This window comes from Xiphias gladius, chromosome 1 (assembly GCF_016859285.1).
Source record: "Xiphias gladius isolate SHS-SW01 ecotype Sanya breed wild chromosome 1, ASM1685928v1, whole genome shotgun sequence".
NCBI classification, from domain to species: Eukaryota; Metazoa; Chordata; class Actinopteri; order Istiophoriformes; family Xiphiidae; genus Xiphias; species Xiphias gladius.
In genome coordinates, this window is record NC_053400.1 from 13226741 (window position 1) to 13251946 (window position 25206).

The window sequence follows — 25206 nt, forward strand, 5'->3', positions numbered from 1 at the left end:
TCGTGAACAAGCTTTCCTTGCACATTTAACAGACTCACAGCTGAGAATGAATAAATGAATCATTTCCTGAGCTTTCATTAGAAAAGGGCCTACACACTTGCATAGGAGGACTGGCAGAGTATTGATCAGCCTAGTATGACAAACAAGTATGTCACTGAAACTCAAAACAAACTATGAGAGCAACTCCAACTCCCTACAGAAAAGAAGTGGTAAGGTAGAAAACTGAAACCCTGAGGTTCTTAATACCTTTGAATTTGTACATGGGGAATTTTTTGAACAACTGTACAACAGTATTGCCTTACTCCATTATTCTTGATCCAAACCGGCTGTTACATGTTGCCTCTGGTCATGATAGAGGATCAAAACATCATACCCTCACGGTGCAATGATGCCGCAGTGGTTGTCACAGTAAGAAAAAGAAGCTCCGTGTGTAGCACCAAAAACATACACAGTTATCTACTGAATGACACATACGTTCCAGGTGAAAACCTGCAATCGGCTCCAAAAGTTTAATCATCCACACACAGCCCTTTGCTGTCACAACAGCATGCCTACTTCAAATACACAACTAGCGAGCATTAAGACCATGGCAAAACGACTAGTAACGAGCCAAGTTGGGCTATCTTCACTTCTGCCCGGGGCAAATATATTGTCAATGCATTAAATGCTTTACTCTCAAATGTTACTTCTTTACTTTCTCTCTAATACAGGAATCTGTAGGGCTGCATCTTGCCGAAGCAGCACTCCGCAACAGTGTCAAGTCTTCCACTAAAGTGCTGATAATGTCGAATGTGCACGCTATTAAAACTAACATTTCGTGCAGTAATAAATCCACACCAAGTCGGTTTCACCCCCGTACCATGGAGCTGCAGGATGCTGACATAGGTGCGGCAAAAATGCAGGTTTATTATTATATTATTAATTACAGGTTTATTGTTATCACTTGTCAAAACAAGGGCCAACCAAGTTTTCCTGCAATTTTGTGATGTAATAGAGACCACATATAGGACAATATAGACGGATGCATTAGTCAGTTCTCTACAAAGCACTTTCTCTCTGACATACTTTGATTCAGATCTCACATGACAGCACAGATTCTCTCTAACTGCACTCACTTTTAAGAACATTGAGTAATATCCAGTGACACAGAAATGCAAGAGTCACCAAACCAGACACAGACCACCCTGCCAGTTAGAGCTTACATAAAATGTGACTCACGGCACATTTGTCATTTCCAGCATTGCAGGGTCTAAAAAGACAGGCAGACATAAACCAATGTTGTGAGCATGTTTCCTCCCTAAAAACGTTATAAAATGGGTCAAAAAAGAGACATTTCATTTGCTAGAATTGGGTATGAAGGGTGGGTTATTGGGGCCCAATTTCCCACCCTTAAAAAAGAACTGTGTAAATAACTGAAAAACTTTGCATGGATAGAACCTAAGTACATTAATCAAGCACTGTACTTAAGTACAATTTTGAAGTACTAGATATATTTTTGAAGTACAAAAATATCTCCCTTATCCACCCTGTTTGTAAGGTTATTTATGGTCTTGTGGCATTTTTGGTCATCTGTACCCTCCTAAGTCCTAAAGTTACATGGGAAAATCATAAAAAGATAGGGAACGAATAGAACCTGCTGTGTACTAAAGATCCAAATGATCTCTATGCTTTGGTCTGCTGTTTCTGGTGTTTCTTGTGGGTGTGGCTGTTTTAGTTAAAGGCCAGGGATAATTCTGGCCTCAGACCAATATTTTGCTTGGTTTAGATTTTTAGATTAGATATAGCCCACTAACTTCTAAAGTAATCTCTGATTTGAATACTACAGTATATGGGTGAATCATATTTGCATATCAAATATTGCACATTTTGAAAAAAGGAAATGACTGTGGTTTGATCAATACCGCGCCAATATTGGCCAGTTTTTAGGAATCATATAAGATTTCAGGGGCTTTTAGTCCAAGATCAGCATTCAAAGGTTAACAACAAATAAGTGCATGGACCTTCTTGATTTTGTTGGTGTGAAAGGGGTCAAATTTATTGAACAGTATCATGAAATTTCAGCCGCCTCACTGTAAAAATATCAGGACTGGACTTCAGCCTGTTTTAATTAATCCTGAGAAAACACACATTATAAACACAGGTATCATTCGAGAATAGTAAAAAAAAAAAAAAAAGGATCCAAAAGGGGAGACCCATGATAGCCGCCTTGATTTGAATGCCAAGTAAGCCAACGATTTTCTGTACACCGAGGCCTGTTCTATTTGGCAGTGATGAAGTTGGGATTATGCAACTCTCCCGACAGCACAGCCACTCTGCCTGGAAAAACAGGTGATTCACTGTGACTGCACCAGGCAGCTGCTGTGGCGCTGGCCTCAGTCACCCCACCTCCGGCCACACCACCCTACTACCCCCAACCAGCAAGTCACTGCTTACCAGTAAAATGTCTATCAGTGGAAGGAATGCAGAGGTAGGGTGGAAGACATCGGGCTAAGATGTCGTCAAGAGCCAGTCATTTTCCAAGCTTAGTAAGAGCCACTGAGACCAGTTCTCATAAAATAAATGAGGGGCAAGTTGACAGACTGAATGATTAGTCACACCGCACCCCCAAAGCTTACTTCTCCTGCCATCACTGACATTTCACTTCCAACCAGGACCTGCAGTAAATCATTGGTTTGCCAGGTGATACAGAATTAAATTACACTTTTGTCTGACTGATTGGGATAGCAGTGAATACTTGACCCAAAATCTATTAATAATAGATTTTGGGTCAAAGATGGCTGTAAAAGTTTGTACTTCTCACGAACACAAGAGGCTGCAGTCAGCTGGGATTCGTGACACAAAACAATGGATGACACAGTTGAGCTGCACCATAATCTTACTTCTAAATCAGATGCTGATTGCTTGTTGTTGTGCACACAACTGTGGCAATTTTAACAGTAACACCCGATCATGGGTCGACCCCTGGATATACAATAGTACTCCTTCCTTCGAGCTCTCAGGTGACTTTCCATGAAAATAAAATTATTAAGAACCTTTATGAACTGCAGGTAACACAACACTGCCAATAAATAATGCTGACTCAGTAATTCCACAACATCTGGTCAGAGTCAGATGCGACCTCTGCCTTTACAGTCACCACTATGAATAAAGTCTGCATCAACCACAGCTGCAAGGTATTTAATGCAGTGCTACAGATACAGATACTGTACAATAAGCAAAATGCTGCAATAAATGCACATTATTCCTTATGTATAGTGGGTTTCAAGCCACAGCTCAACACACTGCAGTAGGGGATATTTAAAGTCTGGTTTTATATACGGTCTTAAATGTCTATCATGACAACAATTAAGACTACATATCCTATAAAAAAAGTATTCATAATGATGAAATAATTGTGCAACAGTCTGCTACACTGATCACAATTTTCTTGTAACAAGGTGAGATTGAATCTGGGTGCAGTCCCAGTTTGTGGAGTTACTGCAGAGTTGATCCTGAGTGGGGCCAACTGGCCCAGATCCAGAGGAATACATTCTCTGTGAGGAACGTCCAAACATGAGATTGGTCAGACTGTAAATGTAACTCTTCAGCCAACTTCACCTCAGCAAGACACTGCTGTCTTAAGTAAAAACACAGCCAAGCTATTTAGTTTCACTTAAAGGTCTATACAATTAGTTGATCTAGTTGGCAAGTGAGTGGCTGACATTACACCCCCCCAAAAAAAAAAAAAAATCAAATAAGAACAACTATTTAAGGCTAGGCCATGTGGAAAAGTTGGAATGTTTGAAATGTAAAACTCCTGCTTATATAGTAATTATTCTCACCATAACTAGAGAAAAAAAGACATGCCAATTCCAGTTAAATGTTTTATTCCTTTTTGGCTGAGAAAATAAACCTAAAATGATGGCTGCAACAAAAAATCAACTACTGTTAATGTTGATAAATAACAACATTAGGTTTGGAGCTGTCCAATCAATACCATAGCTCTTAGTCATTTATACATGCCAAAAAATTAAATGAGGTGCTACAGCATGTCTGAGAGTAACTGAATTGCCTTCAAAATGGCCTAGATATACAAAGAAAGCTGTCTTGCTGATAGCTCAGACTGCTTCCTTGCCCATACATTGACACCAACATCCTGAATAAAAAAGTAAAGCAGCCAGTTAAGAAAAATGTGCTTCCAAAGTATACTATGGGTTATTCATTAATGAACAAAAGCAAAAATAATATGTGAAAGCTGACAAAATTATCCAGGATGACCAAAAGTATGAAATATGGAAAACGTATATAGGAAGAAAAAATGTTTTTCTGCAAAACCCTTTTTTTCTTTGTGAAAGACGGTTATCTAGCACTGGTTCATTTAGGCAACAAAAGCTGCTCCATACTGTAGACCAGTGTTTTGTCCCACCACAGTTTCATAAGCTCAGCCCATGCTTGACTAATCAGCCGTGAGCAAACAGCTCAGATTTGTCAACATACAACAGCTAGGCAGTGGACAGTTGGCTGAGGCTGGGACGACACCACTTGAGCATAACGACGACAGATGTAGGGGCAAAGCAAAAAACTGTTCAAAACTTCAATAATACTCAAATAAGGTCGCGATACAAGGTGAACAAAGCCTGAAAAACAACAAACCGTCTGTTGTTGTCCAGCAGAAACCTCACAAGGTTATGAGGTCTGTTTTTAACCTGTAGTCTTACCCTTTATATTAGCTTAAGACTCAATGCACATCTGATTGAGTCGAGATTTGGCTGCTCGTTGAAGCATGGCATGAGACAAGTCAACATGAGAGCTCATTAATCGTTGGAAAAACTACAACACACAGCAAATGTAAGCTCATTTGTGGAGTGGGACATGGCTACAGTGAGTGGCTGCCAGTTAATTGCCCTCTGAAAGCAGCTCATTGGCTCAGCTTGAAAATGTACATCATTGTATCCTGGAGAGATACAGATGCGTATGGAGGTGCACACACACAAATACACATTTAGTTTACAAATTCTATGGACTTCCATCAATTTTCTGAACGTAATTAGCAGCTTCTTTAGCCTCCAAAGAAGAGATCAAATAGTAATAGATACAGAGCACCTGGCAAGCGGCTTTAAAACAGGTGTGTTTGGCTCACACACACTCAGCCTTTTTGTGTAAACACACACACAAACACACACACAAAGAAAGGAGATGGTTTAGTTTCAACAGCTCCCAGGAATGAAAGTATATTTCATGATGGTTATGCAGGTGAAGTGCTGCTTTCACTGTGTTTGTGCAGAAAGTGAATCAAAAAAGGAAGGAAACGGACAAAACATCAAACTTTACGTGCAAGAAAACACAGAGAAGCTGTAGCAGCTGCTGCTGCTGTTGCTACAATCAAGAGCTGCGGAGTATAGCAAAGAGACTGTAGGATGAAAACTTCCATGAAAAAAATCTTCCCGGCTTTTACTTGTTGACTCTCTGCTTCCAGATGCCTTCCTGGCAGCTGCAAACTGCCCCTTATTGTGATAAGACTCGCCAAGACAAACATGTGGCACACATGACAGAGCATACAATTACGATAGTACACCTCCATTGACATTGACGCAAGGTAGCAAGCAGTATGTCTCCAGTAGAGCTTGGTACAGCGTTACAGTGTGCTACCAGCCATAAATAATGGTGCCCAACTACCAAGAACATTTACAGGATATATATATAAATTCCTGTGAGCTGGAAGATACAGAAACAGTCTCAATGGCTACAAGTTTGTGTTGACACAATCCTCTACATCATGACATTCAAAGTGCAATGTTTCTATTACAGTTATTCAATCGTGTGATTTCTCATTTTCGGCTACTTCTCCTTCATGCAAAAGTGTTGCTGCACATCATATGTAGTAATGAAAGTACACACATGCATGTCTGAAGTTGCATTGAAACTGACAGTCCACAGGCATTTTTACATTCTGTCCCGCGTTAAAGGATGATTAACATGCCTCCATGTCTTTGCCATCAGCTTCTTACCTTATTGCTGAGGGAAATGCAGCCTTGGATGTCTACTGATCTTCACAGCTGAAAAGACAAATGGGGGACATTTATGAGACAAACGTACAGAATATGTAGGTTTCCATACAAAGATCATTACAAATTTCCTTCAAATGTAAGAAATGGATTCACATACGAGCGTTACTGCTCCACAGAGATCTCCAGGCACAAAATGCCCAGCACTATATTTTTAGATATTTGTAACTGGCTATGCCATATGAGGCAGCGTGTGCGGATAAGATACACTCATGGCAAAAGAAAATGAAGACGTGCAAAATAGTTAGAAGCTTGCTGTTGAGAATAAGGAGACAATTACAGCTGGTTCAGTATATTAATGCAAATTCTAAAAAGTAAAATACAGCAAAGGTATCACAGTTCAGTTTCTTTCCCCCTGAATATCTCAGTGCCAAAATGAAGAGCTCCACTAAATATGCAAATAATGTTTTTCTAAGCAGACAGGAAAGTACAGTATGGGAGGCATATAAATGATTAAATATTGAAATATCATATTATAATTGCATTTTTAAATAATTCAACACATTATATATGCTCAAGTTTGTTTACAGGGCACCTGGTGTGGTACCTACAATGAAAAAATATCAGTCACGTTCCCATTTCAAATAATGGGCAGTTTCTAACTTGGTACTGGTGGTTGAACTTGAACTTGCCCAGTGCAAATATTTACTCTAACATTTTGTAAAAGGATATTTGTACAGGATGTCAAGGCATTTGTTAGTTGTGCTTATCAACTACATGAACCTCCATCAAATTCAAACCATCTGTTTGTTGCAACTTATTGCGCTTAAGGTACAGCAGCTTTAAAAAAAACATCTTACTGTGTTCAAAACACTGAGACCTGCTCCGAACACGCAATGTTATGACAACGACAGGGCAGCATATAGAAATAAACAGCTGTGGGGCTTTAATGGTCTCAACTGACAGCATGCATCACAAACTGTTAGGAGCAGAGCCTCTTGGGTCGGGCGTCAATTCTAAACATTTTGCACCAAACACTGAGAGTGTCGTTTGTTGAAAGCTACTTTTTCGTTCACTATGGGGGCGAATAGAGGCTGCCCAAACCTTCCTGCTACAGGCTGACAAATCTCTCTCCATGGATAATATGCAGAAACAAAATACAAACATTAAAAGAAATAACTTGATGCTTTATTTCCCTAACACATAACCATTTCGTTGTCAACCATACATTCTAACTGGACTTTCCTTACTGTGCAGCTGTAGAGAAACGTAAAGACTAAATAGGAGCTTGGTCTCAGTAATATTAAAGGTGGGAGACAACATCACCACGGCCAAACTTTACAGCTAATTAGGCTGCATGATAGTGGCTACAGCAGTAGCACTGATTCCTTCTGAATCAGTTCAGCATTATGGAACATGTGCCTCGTACTGCAGGAAACAAAAAAAAAACATTGCACTAACAATGACAAATTTAGGTTATTTATATTTCAGTATCATCATCATCATCATTATCATAATTATTGCCAGGAAGAAAAATAGTTAGTTAAATAAAGTAAACTGTTAAATAAAGTAAACTGTCTGGCTATTTCTTGTTGATTGACATTAAATTTTACATTTTGACAGCAAAATTTGGAACAGTGATATGAAATGCTTAGAACTTTAACTCCACAATTCTCACTCCTGCTCACCAACTAGTAGCTCTGAGTAAACATTAATGGTAATAAGCTAAAGCTGGCTAGCCAGCAAAATCAATGGTTACAAAATAATTCTTTCACCTCTTACATCTTGTTAAGACATTGTTAGTATGTGTTATTGTGTAACTGAAATTGTGGCTCTTTTGAACTGCTCTCTTTCAAACTGATTTAGATTTTAATCATAGAATACTGTCTGCTAAATATCATTCTAGCATACTATATTCTAATGAGCATACAGGGAAAACACCAATTACATATAAAACGCCTATAAAACAACAGTGACAATGTCACATGTGGTAAAGTATAGCACGGTCTGCAGTCAGGTTGGTATATGTGGTATTTTGCTGCAGTTAAAGTTTCCAAATGTTCTGGACCAGAATAACCCCTAGCAGGACAACCAGAATATTTCACAGAAGGCAATGTGGGTTATTACACCTGTCCAGGCTGCACACAGCCAGAGTTAATGACATGAGCTGCAGCAGCTCCACTGACAGGCTGGAGACAGATAGGGGACAAGTGAGAGACACTCTCAAGGTGGATCTTTGAAGGAGGAGAGGCAACACACAGCAGGCACTCACTGTCGTGCAGGTCCTCTCTCCCCGGGGAGGTTTTGCACGCACTGTAGTTACACCAACACACACAGGAACACACAACAAGACGTGCTATGAGCAATAATGCATCAGCCATGCAAACCTAGGCACAGGTAAAGTCGTGTCTTCACACGCAGCACAAGTGTGACAGGATTAAGTATTTTTCACCGGAAAACAAGTCTGCAGCGTCTTAATCCATCCAGGAGCAAAGAATTCCAAACAATGTAACGTTAGAGGGTCAAATCCAAACAGCTGCATTCTGGTGAAAGCAAACACTGGCCGGCGCCCTAACCCGCTAACGATCTCTATCCGGCTTCCGATTACCTGCTTACTCATCACGCTCCCTCGGAGCTCAGCCTCAGCTCAGGCAGCTAGCAGCAGCAACCAGTCCCTTGAGCGTCATTGACTCGCTGACATTCGCAGGGGGCAGGAAAAGGTTTTAGGTTTCTTACTGGGAGGTAACTGATTCACACAATGTCTCGCTTTTTCAAATTCCACTGACGAGGTCAAAAAATGAGAGGCTCCATTAATTTACAGTATTTCATTAAAGTACGATGATTAAAGGGAGTGAGGTTGAGGAAAGCCACACTAATCGCATTCAATCGCAGCGTGCAATTCTGTTTCCATTTAGTGCACAGGCATATCGACTCGTGAGCAGAGGTGTTTACAGTTTCTCAGTTGGATGATCTCACTCTAACTGGCAAAATGTATATCATCAGCCCTCAAACCTGTAAAACCGGCTGGAGATTCCGGTGGGTTATCCTTGTAGTACCTAATATCTAAGCCTCAAGCCACTAGCCTCACACACAGATGTCTGGTAAACTCACTAAGTTGTAACTCCGCCTCCAAGATTTTTTTGTTTTTTATCCAAATGTGCAGTCTTTGGCCCTTACCAATGCTGAATCAAATGACATCACTTGAGGCTATTTATCAAACTTTGCGTAGCTTCCTCAGGGGTGACAAAAGGCTTTATACAACTTTATAACACACATCTGGTTACTTTCAAGTGTGATAACTGACATCTGGGCAAAGTTAGTTACAAGACTGTGTTAATTGATGCTAAATTATTGCATATTAATGTCAGATACTTTCAGTGTTTAATAACCCCTTTATATTTTAATAAAAAGTCGTGATTGTTGTTGTTGCCATATTATTATTATTATTATTATTATTATAATTATTATTTATTTATTATTATACTAATTTTAAATCCTACATGGTGGTCCTTTAAATCAATTGAGACTGATTGTAAGAGACTGATTTTTGTGAGACTGATTTGAATTAAGTGGTTGCACCTACAGCGTTAGTACTCCCCATGACTTGTAAACAGACTTTGATGTATAAAATCAGTGGAGTTCCCCTTTATTTTGAAAGAAAACAGGCATTGACTTTTCAAGGAATCAGTTTGCTTAAAATGGCAAAGTAGCAAGATGCGTGATCCAGTGTTACTTAAAATTATATCATTGCAAGTCAAACGCTACTGCCAAATAACAGGAGCTGATATTATACATTATATTAGACCCACCTCAAAACATTAGAGTGAAACTTTCTCACAGATCAAACAGTGACACAATGGCAAAGGAATCCCTGGAAAGAGCTGAAAATGAGGTGACAATGGAGGCCTTTTGCCTCCAGGAAAACAAACGTGACCAACCGAATTAAACAAAACACGCTTGAGGAGAGAGAAACCTTATCTGACACAACTTGAGAGACATTTGCATTCCTGTAATTTTTCTTTCTGAGCCTGAGGGGGATTTGCTTTGAGCAAAGTTCAACATGCTTAGTTTAGGAAACACCACCTAGGGGCGAGAGAGAACTTCGATACCAGTAGTACTTGTGCTTGAAAAACAAAATTAATATCAGCATATTGTGTTAGATTAACTCTTATCAAATCTGTTATAGTCAAAAAAAAAAAAAAAAAAAAAAAAGGCTGCTGAAAAACTGAATGAGTGGGGAAACTTCTCTGGTTCCCTGGGGTTTTCAGAGGTGGGGCACACGTACACATTGCCACTGGCAATCTTTGGAAGCACAATATGCCACTGGAGACTTCATTGTTCCATCTGTCCTGCAGTTTCATTAATCACACAATGCAGAGGAAGACAGAATGGGGACAGGTCAGACAATATGGAGCCTGGGAAACACCTTACTCCGGCCCCAAAAATGAAGCTTTAATAAATCTGCCCACTATGACATCTCAACATCTCACACCACTAACACAGCTGGATTACACACAGTTCGAAGTGGCAACTCATATTTTTAGCGAAGGCGTGTTTATCAGTGCATGAGGGTGGGAGTGTGTGGCGATAAAACAAAATACAGCATCTGAGCACATTAAACAAACATTTCAGCCATCAAGCAAAAACATAAATCTGAATTCATTATAATAACCGGATTTATCATACACACAGTGTTTGCCAATGAGCAGCTCCACTATAACAAATCGGGGCTGGGTGCTACGCTGTTCTCGCCGTAAGCCACCTCAAAGATCAATGGCAGCTGTTCACTGAGAGGAAAGCATTACTCATTCCCATCCACATTTTCCCCCTAAACTCTCTGGAGACTGGCACAAAGATTTGTATACAAACTTGCTCCTCTTAAAGGAATACTTTGAAACTTTGGGAATCACACGTATCCTCTTCCTTGCAGAGAGTTAGATCAGAGGATCGATACCACTCTCTTTTCTGTCAATCAAATATAAAGGTATAGGCATGAGACAGTTAGCTCATCTTAGCATGAAGACTGGTAGCATGAGGAAACAGCTAGCCTGACTCTGTTCAAAAATTTAAATAAATAAATCTAAAACCAAAAAGTGTCATCTTTACAAGTTGGACTCATTTTTTTTACACATCAAAACCAATTGCAAATTGTAACTGTCATAAAATTTCAAATTAATGCACTACTTCTGGGAAAGTAGTGCATTAATTTGCAAAGTTCTTCTAGGCCGAAGAACTTTGAAATACATTCCCTCCTCATGTGAAATCAAGCTTATTATTGTCTGAAATCCATCCAAATTTTGGATCTAGTCAAATCATCCCTTAATTTAGTACACATTAGTCTGGCAACTGGCTCGGTGCAGTCATTCTGCTGGGAAATAACTTTCTCTGTAACCACGTCCTTGGGGCATTGAACTGTAGAATCAACGACAATCCAATCATTTCATTCCCCCAACATCAGCACACCTCTCCTCTACCAGCTTCACAAGAACGGCATCAATGAAACCGAACACCGCAACCTAAAAAGCAATTAACAACTCCTCTAAATCACAGAGAGGGCTGAAAAATTCAGCTCTTAAAGGGTTTTAAGGAGTAACACCAAGAGAAAAACAAACTCAGGATCATGCTGCTACTTTCTAGTTATCCATACCAGGGGATTAAAGGACCTAAAACATCTGAGCTGTGACAAACATCACAGCTCAGCCTTGCAGCGCAGACTGACCAAAGTCCACTAACTAACTGTCTGTTATCTTCCACCACTCTCATGGATAAGTAGCAAGACCAGATATGCAATTAGATAAATGGGTCCATGGCATCTTGGGGGGGGGGTCTTTTTGTGGCAGGGGACTCATTACCCTGTCTAGAACTGCACTGATCATAAAGAGTGTATTACCATCTAGAAAAATTAGACTTACAGAAAAGTAGGGATAGAAGAGGAATGTTAAATTTGGCACCAGTGCAGCAGTACTAAGTAATTTACATAATACCTGGTAAACATGCAAAATATAAAGTGCAAACATTCAGATTTCCCAGCACATGTGTGAGGCAGATAATGTAACATTTCAGAGCAGATATCAGCTAGACCTTCACTAAAGTCACAGACAGAGAAAGAGATTCAACAAATTTAAAGCTAATGACACCAGTTTTCACCAGAACCCAGCACTGCACAATAACAATAATGCCTCCATCTTCATAAACACTAACCATCTGCTCTTGCTGTGTTTGTGCATGTGTGAGTGGTAGAGACTGTGAGGAACTGAGTCTCAAGGACCAGGGGGTTATACCCTAAAGAAGATTACAGACTAGTCATTCAGTGATCATGATCTCTGTCTTTTTCTTCTGTATGCTGCGTCATTGTACACAGAGGTACCCAGGATAACAGCATGGCAGGCGGAAAACTTTTACAAACCGAGTCTTGTCACTGCAATTACTGAACTTACTGAAATTAACTGATGTAAACAGGGAGCAGAGTGACAGTTTTATTTGGAATCATTTTCTACAGAAGAAATTGTTCCTGTGTAACTGTCTCCAGTTTTCTGATTTTTTTTTTTGTATCCAACAGAATAAACACAAATATATTTGCTGTCTAACTTGGACCTAGTTGATATCACACAGACTGTAATAATTGTGTGTGTAAAATATCTAAAATGAATTTGCTTTATCAATTAATCTTGAGATTATTTTTTTGATTAACTGTTTAATCATTTGGTCTATAAAATGTTATAAAATGGCATAAATGCCCATCAGAACTTATCAAACACCTTGTTTTTTTTGTTCAAACGCAAAGATATTCAGTTTCTAAACATATAAAATAAAGGAGAAGCAGCAAATTCTCATATTTGAGAATTTGGAACAAGGGAATGTTTGGTGCCTTTGCTTGAAAAATACTTAAACAATTAATTGATCATCAAAATAGTTGCAATTATTTCTCTGTTTATTGACTAACTGACGAATCATTTAGTTATTTCAATTATGAAAAAAATCCATGTGCACTCATAATATATATGAATAACCACCAAATGTCGCTAATAAATAAATACATAAATACAGTAAATATTCCCTGAGCCTCATCTATACCTCTTTGGGGTTTGGATTCTCTTTCATTAGTTCTCTTTTCCCCTTTTTTGGGGTGAGGGGGTTGAGGACATCTGGAGAACAGCTGTTGCTTTGCATCACATGCGAACGCACATGCGCACGCGCACACACAGACACACACACACAGACAGACACACATTTTCACACACAGTTAATGTTAAGGGGTCAGGAGCCCTGTTTCCAGACGTACCATTTAATCTGGTCAAGGTATGGACAATCTCTAGAAATCAAACACCACACAGCCACATTTACACACAAAAATAGGAACAGATGCACCCAGACAAAAACAGACACACACAAACACACACACACACACACACCAGACAGAGCCCCTCTCGTCTCTCTTCTATACAAGGCAACCATTCGACCCTCTCTTGGGAGGGCAGAGATTCTTAATGATTAGTCCTGCCCTTCCACAAAAAGGGGGGGGTGTTACACAGTTACTAATTCAATTACACAGACCCTCGTCCCCGTTCAGCCCGACTCCCATTTCCATGAATGGAATGGGGCAGATAAGCAACAATGTGTTTACATTTGTGATAAACATGTTGTTTACAGTTTTTTAGCTTTTGAGTGGGCCCCTCAGTGAATGTGCATGTGCTTGAGACTGTGTGTGTGTGTCATTGCTCTTTGGCTGAACACTGTAAACTAATGTGACACAAGATGAAGTGAGAGTGTTTCATAGAGACTCTGACAAGCCTATAAAGGTGAAAAACACTATTTCTTGTCCAGGTTAGCTGGAAGAGTCTGCAGTCAATTGCTTTTAGAGCAGAACATCAGTGCAGGGTTCTGCATTAAAGATTTTTTCTGGGCAACTTATTTTCATACCACATAGTTAGGGAAGACTGGCCTGGGCAGGCATAAAACCTGAAAGCTACAGTGGTATAAGAGTATAAAGAGACACTGGGGCTGAAAGACACTGTGCCGAAGGAAACACAAAATTGGAAATCTGGGAACTAACTGAGCTGTTCTTTATAGCCTTAAACAAATTTACACATCATTTCAAGTGATTGCTTTCTGAAGCTGCTTTTTCTGCACTAGTAGTCCAAGGAAATTGCATTTACAATGTTGCTCTCCTCTGTAGCAGTAAATAAAATGACAGCGAGTCAGCCCCACTTACCATCCACTGAGCAGCCTAAATAATAACTGTAAATGACAAAAAGCATGCGCCTGCTCAACATTTGCTGGTAATTCAATTGTGACAATAAGCCAACGTGAAACATTACAATTTTGGAGAGAATTGAAATTTACTGAGCATAAAAACAGACCATTAACTGAGAATGCTAGCATGCACACTTTTTTCGGGATAAATTAACAAGATTTTGAGGCTGTTGATCATTTCACTAGACATTATGGCCAGAGTTTCCAGCTGAAAGGATTTACTTGTTGCGCATTATCACCCATTTCCTTTTAGTTACTCATTAACCAGCACCCGTCCCTGGAAGTATTGCTGCCATGCAGAATTCCCTTAAAATGTTTGACCCAAAAGGCAGGTCATGTCCTCTAACACGATCACAAGAGCTGTGGAGAGCAGCCTTGACAGAAAACAGAGAGCTGAGGGAAGAGAGGCTAAACTTTAACCATGGTTATGGGATGTCACACAGCAGACTGGGCCACAATGACACCATCAAATGCAGTTCAGTAAAGATCAAAGATGTTCAAGCCTTTTCCGTTTTTGTTGTTTTACAAATAGAAAAAAAAACATCAAAAAGATCCACCAAATTAAAAAAAAGTAGAGGACTTCTACATGGATCTGAATCAACTTTTCTTATACCTTAGGATACATATTCAAATAGCAGAAAACACATAAACCCCAAGTCAAAAAAAAATTGTGAAAAAAAGACCAAACCAATGCAAGCTGTCAAATTAACGTTTTAAATATCACTTCCTATCAAACACTCATTGCCCTGCTTTCCTCCATCTATCCTGCATGAGGTTTACAGAGAAGCTGACTGTGGTTCAGGGTTAAAAGGTTGGGACCTCATCCAATGTTTCAATCAGTTCCTGCTGGTCATGGCAATACCAGCTGCCAAGGGGTTGTGGCATAGCAGAGCAGCTTGACTCAAATCCCACTTTCACGCTCCATGGTAGAGTATGATAGATACTGCGCTCTGGTTACACCGCCTGGTGACTTTGCATGAACCCCCTACACCACTGGGAGCTGAGATCTCAATGTGGATGTAAAATCAAACTATATTGTAACTAGGAATTGGCTTAAGGATTCCAATCAGGACCCTCATATATATATATATATATATATATATATATATATATATATATATATATATATATATATATATCTGAAGATATATATATCTGATATATATCTGAAGAGTTTAAGAATCCAAACTAGAAATATTAGTGCCGTATGAACAGAAATGGCACCACAGTTAATGAGAATATGTTGTTTTAGAACAGTACTACTAGTAATCCATTTAATTAAAGAGACAAATTCAGACAAACATTTTTGGAAAAATGTTACTATATTCTGTGTTGTCTCTCATGCTGGCCAGCACATATGGGCTGACAATGCACTCACTCTTAAATATACTCTGTATTCTGTACTTATGTACTCTTAAACTCATCTTACAAATGACCCTTAAAAAAACGTACAGGCAGCCTCAGAAGTGAGTTCATAATTTACAAGAAACAATATAATCATTAAAGCCCAGTTTAAAAGGCACTGTCTCAGTCTGGCAGTCCAGGAGATTAGGATGGACCGGCCCTCTTCATGAGCTACCGACCTAATCTTCTTTGGCATCTCACCCGTGGAGATATTGGGAGTCTTCTAATCCGCTCTTTGGCTGGACAGCTGCAAGCAGACGTTTAACTGTCTGCTACCGCAGCCCCAGCTGCTTCGCCCTTCAAAACCCAATTTAGTCAACAGCTACACGGATTGACATACAATTTAATTAGGATAAGCACTGCTCTGCCATCCCTTATCTTTTCCATTAGCTGTTTTTGCAGTCAAGGTTTTCGAAATGAGTGAGTGCCTTTCTACATGTGACACCTTCCTGAAGCCCTTTTGAAATGTGTAGTGCAATTCCAGAGCAACTTGATGTGATAACAATTCCAGGCAGGTAAGCCAAGCAGCAGGCAGGAGAACCAAGGCTGGTGGATGGGCAAAGGCTCAGGTAGACTAGAGAAGAAGAAAAACATGACACGGCAGATAAACTGCCCTACAAGGCTGTGGCCGCCTATTGCGGGTGAACAATCCAGCTACTCCAAACCCAGTTTTTCAATGCAGTCTGCAAAGTGAAAGCCTGGCCTCCTTGCTTGTCAGCTCTATTGTTAGGAGCAGGCAGGAGCCGCTCCCAATTCACCTCATACAAATTAAATAGTCTGCATTGTTTGCAGAGTCAGATGGCAATGGCAGGCACACAAGACTGTGAGCATGCACACACACACTTCTTGCTTTTAAGAGCCCATCCCGTGAAGATGCAGTGCTTGGAGAAAACTTGAATTAAATGGCAAATCACTTGACTTGGCATCTAAAGAAACAGTTTAAAAAGAGCAGATGCACAATGAGGGTGCCATCAGAGCACCCATCGGGCACCATCATAATGTCTATTCAAGACAGATATTCTGTTGGTTCCAATCACATTTTACAGCTATATAATGCCTGTTTTCATGTACATATTCAACAAATTCCTGTGAAGAAGTCTTATATTTCTAAGAAAATATATATTTCCAATTGTGGGACTGCTTGACCGCTCGTTTTCGGGTTTATAACCTAAAACATGAATACAGTCATTCTGGTTCAAATCTGACTGGTCCTCTCACAGATTTTATCCTTATATTGAGTAACCTAATCCACTTTCTATTTGTGGAAAATCCCTCCTGATATCAAGTCTTGGTCAGCCATTTTAATATCTTCAAACATGTTTATAGGCTCAGTAACATAACAAGTTACCTATGTCAGAACAACTTTTTTTTTTTTAACTGCAAAATGCACAGTCATCATCTGATTAATCTAACGTACCTAAGTTTAACAGAGATAAACAGTTGGTACAAAATGTAGGTTATAGAATTCCCAGCATTTACATCGTAAAACAATGGAGTATGAATCAAAGTGAAAATCCTCTTTAGATTGATTTTCCTCCTAAGGCATTGTAGTAAACCATTTTAACTGCATGTGCACCATCTCAGGCCAATTATTTCTCATAATGTGCCCTTGAAGGCAAGTGACAGTGATATTAAACTCCAGTTAAATGAAGGTCAGGTGACCCATTTCCAGTCATGACAAATCATGAGTGGATATCGGTATCTAAATTTTAGATACCCAGATGAATGCAATGAAAAAAATTCAAAATGTCACGCAGGCAGTGTGAATATTCTGCCCATCACAACACCACCCTTCATCCATTTACCAGATGTGTGCTGCTGATTTACAGCCCAACCGAGGCAACCTGTGTCATTTCATCCGTGTGACTGGGCTGCAGCTGAGGTGTTGACATGCTTGCAATCTGCGGGGGTTGAGGAGAGAACGGGTGGGGTGGTGAAATAGAGGTAGAGTGCTGAGAGAAACTAAGAGAAGGGTAGATTTGGGTGGCAGAAAAAGAAAAAGTGAGTGGGATAAAGTGGGAACGCTGGTACTGGATTGAGCTGAGGGTTTTTTTTTTTTTTGGGGTGCTACTGTTTCCTGCTAGGTCAGCAGACTGGGACTGATTCCACAACAGCTTATCTTTTAACAGGAATACCACGACCGCACCAAAAGGCAGGGACAGGAGAGAGGGAGGAGACCAGCATTACGAATTCAATGCATGTTATAGAATGCTGGGATTACTACAGTAACAAATGCCAAAAATGCTGCCCAAAAAAATTGACAATAAACAGTATTTTTGCTGCACTATGTATACTAACAGTTTATAACCATATTTCGCTAAATGTGAAACTATTCTTTTAACATCTCCATGTCCACTTGAGCATTAACACTATACCATAAGCACAACATGCCACCTCTGTATCCACTCCCATAAAAACTTTTGTAAACAAAGCCTGCCTTAATAGAGATTTGCAGGGTCAAGGAAAGTTGTGGAATTCGTGGCAGTCCACAGAGCACAGGCATGCCAGGCTGCTCGGGAGCGCTCACCTGCTCCCACAGCTGCATGCGAGTAAAAGGCTTGGCACCACAGTTAACAAAACTCCAATCAGGGAACAAGCTGCGCATGACATCAGGGAAAACAGATCACACACAAAAATCCCAATTCCCATCTGCCACTTGTAACTGCCATTTAAATCCCCCATCCTAGCAGTCTATGTTGCCAATTCAAAAAACAGCACTGAGTTTCTGCTTGAATATTCCCTGAAGAGCAGCCAGCAATAAGTTTCCCACCTGGTGTTTGCCTACCAGCCTTACAAACACAGATAATCTTGTAGCTAACTGAGAGGGCGTTTGACTAACAGTATAACTAACAAATGGGTAACTCAGTCCTCAAAGGAGCGATATCATTCAATCATGTTGTCAAAGAGGTAAAGGGGTGGGTGGGAATGCCCCCCAAGTAATTTCCCTGGGGGTATACTCCGCACCAGGGAGATAAGTAATCCAACTAAGAACAACGCTAGCATTCTACCCTGAGTCCAAAAGACAAAAACACCCAAGTCCATCTAAAGAGAGGAATCCTACAATGCAGCATCTGTGTCTTTGCCAGCAGGAGAACAAGCTCCCCATAGACATGTTGATATGAAACAGCCCGCGCACCAACTTTAAGCTCAGAAGCTTACTATAAACAATCATATTTTAAATTGGCAAACCAGAAAATACTGACATTGGATTATCTCAATTAAATTCAAACTAGGATCAGGAGTAATTATGCAACTTTTTTCAGACACGGCCTTGGAGAGTAAGCATATAGTACTTATGAAGAATCAAATCCCATGCTTTTCATTAATCCCACACAAAGCAATACACCAGCAAGTTCAAAGTAAGGCTTTGTTCAACAGCATGCAGTTCACGTAGAGTGCATCAGTGAACAATCTAATGCAGTAGCAAACTGTGCAGCAATGGTGATTATACAAAGCTGACAACCGAATCTGAGCATTGCAACTTATGACTTAGCACCACCTCCACTACTGGATTCCACCACCTTGTTTAGTAAATATAAATGTGTTTTCCACAGACAGACAGTCATATTTAAAAGTGGACCCACCTTCAAGTCAAATCTACTGGAGACATGTTTTACCAAAGTGTCTCCAGAGACACAGTTGCATTTAAAAATTAATACGGTTTACAAATGCACCTGCAAAAGCCAACCCTCAACAGTACACACTAGCAAACATCTTAAATGAGTCCTAAAATGTTCCTTTAGTGGGCCTTGTTTGGAGGTTTCAGTGGCTAAAACGAAATAAAGCTGAGGTGAGCATCAAACAGCCAGGACACGCCTACTAAACTTAACTGTGAGTCAAGCTAGCAGAAGATCCATCTGCAGCAAGCAGATGGCCGCTCCCCAACAATCTCCACTGCACATAGCTCTACTGACAATGTCCACCAAAATCTTTGGGAGTCAGCTAATGTAACTACTGTATCCTTGTGGCTAGTTGCATTAGTGAGCACTGCCCATAGCACAGCACACAAATAAAAGGCTATTTTCAGCCGCCTGATTAACATTGAGCTTTTCACATGTAATGTAAACCAGCTGCTGCACTCATAACGCCACCTTAAAAAAATGTTTACAGCTCTACATAGCAGAGTACACTCTGTTTGAGTGGTCTTTCGTCTTCTTCTCTCTGTCCCCATTTTCTACTCTAAGAGGCCTGGCAGCATTCCCATGTACTCTCCCTTAACTAATAAACAAAGAACGGTTTCCCTTATATAGCTCTATTCAAACTCTGCAACCTCCACAAGCAATATCAGAGGCTTGGAGAGAGGTGGGGAGGGCTGAAAGCAAGTTTGTTCCAGACAGAAAGGTTTCAGCCAAGGGCAAGGAGCACTGACAGTATGATTGTGTAACAGTCATACATTAACAGCCACTTAAAGTTCTATTTCTGGTGCCATCCATCAGCAGAATTTTGCAGTGCCAGGTCCTACATGTTTGTGAGGGCTGAAAAGTGAGACGCATCCAACACAAAACTCTCTGAAAAAAGCAAAGCGTCTCAGACCAAGGAAATGAAACTGACTAAACAAATTTTCTTGTCATCAGTCAGAAAGGAAAGAAAAATAATGACTTCATACACTATTAGTTTCCAAACATTATCACGGGAGATTTGTGAGACGGGGCTCATCCTGCCTGTTCAAATGTTAAAATGTTTGACAGTGCCATATTGGTCAATATGCACTTTGCACTCTGATACACTGTACAACAAAAGAGAGAACTCAATATCAAATCCCTATGAAAAGAAAACATGACAGACTAATGGAAATGCATGCATGCAAAAAAAAAAAAAAAAAAAAAAAAGAACCAGCAAGCATCTGTCAGATCTGTCACGGTCAGATCTATATGGGCTGCAGAGCAAACGCTGACATTCAGCTGAAATGTCTCATCAGAGAACTATACACTATATACTTCGATTTTTCAGCTAATCATTTCTCAATTATCAGGCAAAACAATGACATGGAAAACGAAATCCATTTCTCAGAATTACAAAATCTCTTTTAGAGTCTTACAATCGTAGGTGATGTCTGAGTGACAGATGTGAAGATCTCAATTGGCTTCACTTCTGTGCATGCCCTATATGCAACTGTGGCTTAATAATTTATACAAACTTAAATGGACATTCCGCTAATTTTGTAAATGAAGATCTTTGTACTAGTCATGGGGAGTACTACACAGTCAGTAAAAAACAGTTTTATAACAATGTTTCCCATAGCACAAATTTTCACAGTCAGTGAAAATAACCTGTTTCATTACAGTCTGCAGATCATTGCACTTTTGTGAAACAGTTTTTACTTCAGACTCTCCAGCTCTCCATCCATTCAAAGTTCAGCACTGTCAAGATGGCTTAATATTGGTCAATGGCACAAAGTCCAAAGCCGGACTCTGCACAGAATATTTGCATGGATTCATTTCACTGCCTCGAGCAGATCCTCTGTTCATGCCAATTCCAAAGATTAAGTCTCGTTTGTGATTTTAAGTACATTACCTAAGATATAAACATTCCTTTTTAAGCTAAAAATCTAATCTATACACCAATTAAACATAGTACGGTCAAATATTTTTAAAGTTTAGCAAATTCCTTGGCTAAGTGATGTAGTATTTTTCTATTTATGTACAAAATTGCCAAAATAGTGGGTCATTTCTTTTCATTATTATCTGTGGGGATGTTCTGGAGTATTGGCAACTGATACAAATCGACATATATGGACAAATATCCATGGTCAAACACTGTAAGAGGCTAAACCATCATTACAGGCTCTGACACCTTGTTTTGTTTTGTTAAGATTTGACATTTTATAGAATACATAATTTAAAAAAAAACCCATCAAACATCAATCCATTAACTGATACTTGATGAATTAATTAAGGCATACATTGTGCCAAATGCCGAGCTCACATTTCATAATGGCAATGTGAAAAAAAAAAAAACAAAGCCAAATCTGACTGCAAAGTAATCCTTCAAGCCATCACACTGGGACCATTTCAGCCCCACTGCCAGCAGGGTGGCCATATACAGTGAGGCTTCCTCCCCAAGTTAGCCGCCAAACATTTGCAGCAAGAATTTATCCTTATGGGAAAACCAAGAATAGCTGCCCCAGGCTGCAGGAGGGCTGAGAAGGAGCGAAGGGTTGGGATACATTTCCAACACACCCAGAATGTTCACTCACCCCTGCTCAACAAAGCTCCAAGCTGTTCCACAATCACTTCCTGGGGAATTCCAACACAGGATTATTTTCACAAACCACAACGTCACAGGGACAAAAATAATTTGATGAGTGATACAAATGTTGAAATTTGTCAACAAACAACAAACATTTTGAGTAATGTTGAGAGACTACCATTTGCCCATGACTTTGGAAATAGATGTGGTTATAGCCAAACGCTAAGAGATCTTCAACGCAACAAAACTCAGATGCTCTAATCTTTAAAACGAAAGGGCGTTGAATGAGTGCATACAAACCTGTATGCATTCATTCCCTTTTTTCTTTCATTTTGGTTGCAGATTCAATCGATAACTGTCCTGTTCAAATGCCAAGCTTGATTTTTCTCAAGCCACGGAATAGAAATGAGTTCAGACGGCACACTTGTATTAAAAAATTCAACTCGCAATGGAATTTACCACCACATGTACATAGTGCTGTTTTCTGATTTACCTGTAGTACTTGGGAGTGACAGTTACATACATGCAAACACAGATGTCAAAAATAAACACAACTAGTAGCATTTGGCATTTAGTAGTCTATTGAGTGAGTCTAAATTAAAGTACTTTGCTCATGAGCACTTGTTGTAGTGGAGAGAGTGTTAAATGGTTCACTTTCTGTCTAGAGACTCTCTGACTGTCTGGGGAAGCAAACCAGCAATCTCTATGTAATAGGCATGCTTCTGTAACCTTTAGGCAACTACTGCATTTCCTGGTTATTTTGGCAAGATCAAATAATCACCAAGCAGAAGGAAGAGGAGGTTAGATGGAAAAATGAATTTTACTGCCCAAAGCCATGTCGTGTTTAATAAGCATTCCAAGAGAAATGCAAAAATTACAGGGTGTCATATAGTGACATGTTTCACAAGGGTGCTCGGCCACACGTGGTTTTGTACAAAACAGCCACTCTACACTCTGTTCACAGTGCGGTGTGCTTGTACTGGGGAGCAGCAGACACCTGATTAGGTTACATTTCTGCCCTGGTGACTAAGAGGCATGAGCCTCGAGGTGGCAACCATGGCAGCAGGGATTTCTGCCAGAGATGTAGTCCAGTAATAGCTGAAGAGCTCAGCTGCAACCTGAAACGTATTTAAGAGCAGATACTCTTTCAGCCAAGGGTTGAGATGATGGTTAGCTTCGGCCGAAACCCCTGAAATTAGAAGCGGAGACTTTAAAGTGAACCTGGATTTGGCCCAACAACTACTGATATGTCTTACAGATCTTTGTGTAGCTAAAAAGAATCTTCATTTCTTGGCTGATTTTTACGATTTCTTAATAGTAAGCTTTTTCTCTAAAGGAGAAAGACAAAAAACAATTTTATCATTTGCAAATCTAACATTTATCAAAACTAAACAAAAACATAGTATTACAATATTAGCATAATAGAAAGGAAAAATGAAATTGGCAAAGTCAACAAAGATCAACTGAGTACAATTGCTAAAATTACCAGAAAAAAAAGGAACTGCCAAGGGCAATTTTAAAATGATAAGTGACAATTAGACTATTTTAGCTTGTGTTCACATATTTATAGCCAAAAAGCTGTAACATATCCCATGACGAGCAGTTCCAGGAAACTAATAAAGAAGCCACTTACATTCACAAATAGCTGGTGTTCATTTCAAAGTGACAACCTTAAACAGGAGCACTTCACCTAATTTCACCACAGGGATCTTTCAAGTTTAATGTCATATCTAACCTGATATTTTCTTTTGAAGTTAATCTGACGAGTCGATAACATTATGTTACACACACAGCAATCACAAGTCTCTTGTCTTCGCCAAGCATGTGTTTGTATTAATATGCAAAAAACTATACACAGATCTAAAACCATGACATTTCTATAAACATCTGTGGACATGAAAATATCCATGAGACCTTCATTTTGCATTGCATTCTACTGGGGTAACAGTTCAAATGAGCATCTCTATTCAAAATGCCTATTAAGTAGTAGACAGCATGAGTTTTCATCCCCCGTCACTATGACAACCATACTGGCTACTGCTGCTCTAGACTGCTCAGCATGACCAAAATTTTGTATTTTTAAACCTGACTGGGAGTCCACTGACTTACATCACAGCACACACAGAACCCCATACGGAGACTGCTCCAAAAGGCTGCTCCTCCTGCAACATACTTCATGTTTAATTATAGACTGAGAAAAAAAAACAAAAAAAAAAACACAGTAATCCTTGAGTTATACGTATTTAGAGTATGTAAAACCAATCAATTAGCAAAGGCCACTTGTGCAGAAGCAGTTCTTAATGTTATTGGAAGGCAACCACTGTACTGGCTTATATTTGTGATGCAATGTAAATTGGATGGTGGACTGAGTGGGAGGCAGGCAAACCAGAACTCAGTGGGAGGTGGGAAAAAAAAACAGAAAGTAGATGGGTGGTGCAAAGAAGGCAGCCTCCGCTACATCCATCCAACAATGAGCGACATCCAAAACTTACACATTACAACATTACTGCTTGTTTGCTTGCTACACTGCTGATGGGCTGGAGGGACAGAATCTCATCATAAACATCTTTTTTAAATTTGGACATCAATCTCTTAATATTGGTACTGAATATGCTGCACAGGCTTTAAATTAAAATTCAGCTTAACAAAACTAAAAACTGTGACAGTTGAATGTTTTGTGAGCTGACTACGTGTTGCTAATTATAGAGAGCCCCTTTATGAGATTTTTTTGATAGGACAAAGGAGAGTCGAAGGCGATTCAATGTGTTTTCTGTCTGATACTGTCCAAAACTAAGCAAGCACTGTACACCAAGGAAAGGCCAGGCACAGGGGCTCTCTATTTCTAATAAGAAACCCTGCTCGGAATCTTGTGATTTGACTCCTCTGTTTAAAGTTACGCATGCCTGGCTTGGTCACAACGAACTGTGAAATTCTGTGATATTGTTAACTTGAACTAGGCCAGACATTCCTCCGCCTCCATTCAGACCTTTTTTTTCCCCCTTACACTGCAGAACTCTGTGCATCAAGTACATCACCACACCACCATACCATTCCCAAAATTTGCGTCGGTTGCAATATGCAAGGCATGAAACTAAATAAACTGCAGCTATTTAAAAAATATTAAGATGCCACTCAAGTGTGGCATGAAACGTCAAAGTTTCATGCCACACTTTACGGCCCTACTTTATTGTGCGACATCCTTGGTTAATGTAGTAAAAGCAAGTGTGATTTAATGCTACAGCAAACACTCGCAACTGGTGTATCTGTTTCCAGTGCAACCAAACAAACTCCCATTGTAGGTATGCGTAGGTAGACAATGTGAATCCAGGGCGGGAATGGCCAACAACAAGTTACTTGCAGAAAGTAAATATATTGA

General features: G+C 39.7%; 1 protein-coding gene across 1 annotated transcript in view; it reads right to left on the reverse strand.

Annotated features, from left to right (window-relative positions):
• The window catches only part of tln2a (talin 2a), a 91850-nt gene that overhangs the window by 62686 nt on the left and 3958 nt on the right, over positions 1–25206 (reverse strand). Inside the window, exon 2 of the mRNA XM_040126853.1 lies at positions 5988–6035. The gene's annotated coding sequence lies outside the window, so the exon portion shown is untranslated. The remainder of the gene's footprint in view (positions 1–5987; positions 6036–25206) is intronic.